This window comes from Jaculus jaculus, chromosome 16, assembly GCF_020740685.1.
Source record: "Jaculus jaculus isolate mJacJac1 chromosome 16, mJacJac1.mat.Y.cur, whole genome shotgun sequence".
Classification (NCBI taxonomy): domain Eukaryota; kingdom Metazoa; phylum Chordata; class Mammalia; order Rodentia; family Dipodidae; genus Jaculus; species Jaculus jaculus.
The window spans coordinates 38,422,299-38,426,094 of NC_059117.1; the positions used below are offsets into that span (position 1 = coordinate 38,422,299).

The window sequence follows — 3,796 nt, forward strand, 5'->3', positions numbered from 1 at the left end:
GGCTGATTCAAAATAATTTCCATTTGAGCTTACTTTATGCATGAGAGCTGTTTTTTTTTTTTTAAGATGTTTGTTTGTTTGTTTATGTATGTATGTATGTATGTATGTATGTATGTATGTATGTATGTATGTATGTATTAGAGACAGAGAGAGGGAGAGAGAGATAGAGTGAGAATGGGCATACCAGATCTGGCTTACATGGGACCTGGAGAATCGAGCCTGGGCCCTTCAGCTTTGTAGGCATGCGCCTTAACCACTAAGCCATCTCTCCAGCCCATGTTTTTGGTTTTTGAGATAGGGTGTCACTCTGAAGCCCTGGCTGGCTTGGAACTTGCTGTGGACACCAGGCTGGCCTTGAATTTGTGGCAGTCATTACTCACTCTGTCCTCCCCTCAAAGTGCTAGGATTATTGGCATGAACCACAGTACCCAACAGATGAGTAATGTTTAACTAGTAATTAGTGTCAGATAAAATGCTTGCAATAGAAAAATGTCACATAGTCCTAGGAGCTGGGGGATTGGATAGGAAGTCAGAGGAGGAGGAAAGGGCAGGACAGTGACCACTGTGGACTCCTAATTCTCTAGTATAAAAGAAAACAATCAAACTGCACCTCTCATATAAAGATAAAATGAATCTCTGTACAAGATTTTAACTGACTAACTAATGAGAGCCAAATAAGATGCTTTGATGGGGTCAAAGAAAAATCCATGCAACCATATACTTATGGGTCATATGAAAGGCTGCAGTGGACCTCCAAAGAGATGCAGGTTCATCCCCAAGGCAATGGGCAATGCTTGGCCATGTGCTACCATTTGCATTTCTATTCGTGAGAATTGTTTTCCTCCTTATCAGTTTTCCTAACTCGCATAACTATGCAATAGCTCAAGAACAACAAAAGGTCGAAACAACCCAGACTGCAGTAGATTAGGACACTCAGTAACTTTTCCTTTCAATTTCAAAGTGTTTCATAGTTTAACCTGCAGTACATACAAGAGACAAATCAACTCAGGAAAATCACATCCCTATGAGTTGGGAAGGAGACACTGAATGCTTTTTTTTTTTTTTTTCCCATCTTTTAACCTGTGACTCCAGACAGGATCCAAAGAGGAGGTTTGCAGTATATTTTCTGGGTTTTATGAACATATCCTTTACCCTTCGGGGTTAGCCGCTTAAAGTACTGAGGCAACCTTAAAAGAACACAGGAAAGGGTGGCCATACTGAATTTTTGAGAGTATAACCCCATATCCTACATAAAAGCTATGCCAGTGCTATCCCGTAGAAATATCATACAAGTTAAAAATGCAGCCACCTATGTAATTTTTAATTTTTGGTAACCCACATTTAAAAAAAAAAAGAAAGAAAAAGAAGCAGTTAAAGTAAAATTTACAAAATAGGCAAAGAGGTGTAAAACATGTCCACATATAGTCAATATGAAAGAACTATCAAAGATCATTAGCATTCTTTTTTGTCTCATTATAGATCTTCAAAAGCCAATGTAGGTTTCTCCATGTACAGAGCATTTTAATGTTAACTAGATACATTTCAAATGCTTTCCTGACCATATGTGACTAGCAAATTCACCATTGGTGAGCTGGCTGTTTTGCCTTGTCTTCAATATTAATTAGAACATTTTGGGTTCATTTCAGTCCTTGCATGCATATACCATTATTTTCCAAGTAGCCACATTCTCAGATTTCCTCATTTTGCAATGGAGCATGCCAAATACCCAAGGAAGCTGTAATTAGAAATGACTGTCCTGAGTGCCCCGGGTACTTTCATTAGTCTGCACTGTTGTCTTGCCCTGAGAAGATCGTGCTTCCCTCCATGATGTCAAAGGGAACAATGAGGACACAGGGATATGTCAGGAACCAAAATAATAAGCATCACATTGCTGTGTCTCTCTCCTGAGTATGACAGCACCCATCAACAACATTAACTTGTTCATTTTCCCAGCACCCTTGTGAGGTAAGACAGAAATCGCATGTCTCATCATCTCTCTTTCTCTGCAGATTTAGAAGAAGTGTTTGCTTCTTAGCAGGGGGGAATAACTAAGGTGTAAGCCACTCAGTGTTGGGACACTGCCAATGCCTCGCAGGGGGCTAGCAGGTCTGGTGGGAAGCCCTGCCCTGGGAGGGAGAAAAGTCCCTTCCTTCCTACAGCCACGGTACCTGCCACACCGCAGCACAAGGCAGCGTGAGCAGAGGCCTCGGGTAACCCTCCCTCGTCCAGCCGGTCAGTTTATGATGCTAATCTTTGCTTACTTCTCTTTATTGGAGCCTCTGAGAGAATCCAAGCTCAGGGACAGACAGCCCACTGGGATCCTTAATACAAAGTTCTAAGGTAACACTTGGAATTTCTCCTTGCTAGTCATAGTTCCGGGGCTTTATACATGCTGAGCTAGGAGAACATACGGTAGGGCATATGAGTGCGGAGGGAGAAAGAGAACGAGAACAAAAGCTGGCCCTCAAACACAAGGCATAACCTTCCTCTCTCTCTCATTTTCTAGGACTCTCCATAAAATCAGTGTTCTAACACCCAGCAGTTTACCAGCCGACTTTTAGCACCCTCCTCTATCCTTCGGAACCCTCGCTTGTACTTTTCAAAGGGTGTGGGAAGTCCCCGTGCCCACCTCCATCCAACCAGCCATTCTGACCTGAGCTACTTCCATTGGTGAGCAGCACGTGCCACGCGTGAGTGGTACCCCCACCACCCGAGAGACACAGGCATCCCATTCAAGTGGCCGAGTTCATCTGGGTTTAACATTAGCTCGATAATAACCCGTTCAAGACTCGCTCCTATAGTGTTTGTGTAAGGAGGGGAACAAGGAAGAAAAGACTCCGTGTGCTGAATTCAAGAAGGGGGCTATTTCTTTCCTACTATAAACAGGAATGATTATAAAACCAGAACCCTGAAGGAGCTCCTCGCCCGTCACTTTGGCATGAGGCAGTTTGGGTTCCTGCAAGACCTACTCTTTGCCTGCTGACTTCTCCTGGTTTTTACTGCATTCCACATGGGGAGATAGAGACCAAAGCAAACAAAGTGCCCCCAGAGGACCCTCTCCTCCCTCCGAAGGGCTTCTATGTTTAATTCTTTGCAGCTTTTAAAACAGTCAAATGGAGAGCTTTGACGGTCTGTGGTGGAAGAGACTGGCTGCTCTCTCTACGGACACCCACTTTAGATAATCCCAGCTGGCAGCCGGACAGCAGAGCCATGGCTGGGTGAAGAGATTTTTCTTGGCAGTTCCTTCTCTGACATTCTGTCATTGAACAACTGTGCTCTCCTCTCTGGAGGAGTAGAGACCAGGTTTGGAACCATAGGCTACCTGCGTGCAGAGGGGGCCTGATTCCCCATGGTGTCTGGTTCTGACGCTACCAGCCCATTAGTCAGTTGTGTGATGCTCTGTGTGAGTGCTCACCTGTCAGACGTCGTGAGCTCCCCGGGGGACGGCTGACAGTCACTGCACATCCTCCTCCTGAGCACAATGGCCACCATGAGCCCATCTTTTTCCAGTGGGGAAACAGGACAAACACACAGAACATCACGAGCCATTTTCGCAAGCATATTTTGAAGAATATTAGTAATAAAAGAAAATATTCCTTTATGGCTCCACCTGGCTTGTGGTCTTGTGGCTCTTTCCTCTGAGCCACACAGTGCACACTCGTCATCGGCTGGGAGGGAAGTCGCCTGATAGACCCCGATGGACTAGCTTCTGAGACCCTCATTTGGCAGACATTCCCTGATCTCTGTCACATCCACACTCTTTGTTTCCCCCAAAGCCTTTTCCTCTCCCAGATCC

At 44.8% G+C, this 3,796-nt stretch overlaps 1 non-coding gene across 1 annotated transcript; it reads right to left on the bottom strand.

Moving 5' to 3' along the window:
* Nucleotides 1–1,078: 1,078 nt before the first annotated feature.
* Nucleotides 1,079–1,200, bottom strand: LOC123455453. Its single transcript, XR_006633923.1, has one exon. It is a non-coding gene; the product is annotated as a small nucleolar RNA SNORA26 (small nucleolar RNA).
* Nucleotides 1,201–3,796: the final 2,596 nt, after the last annotated feature.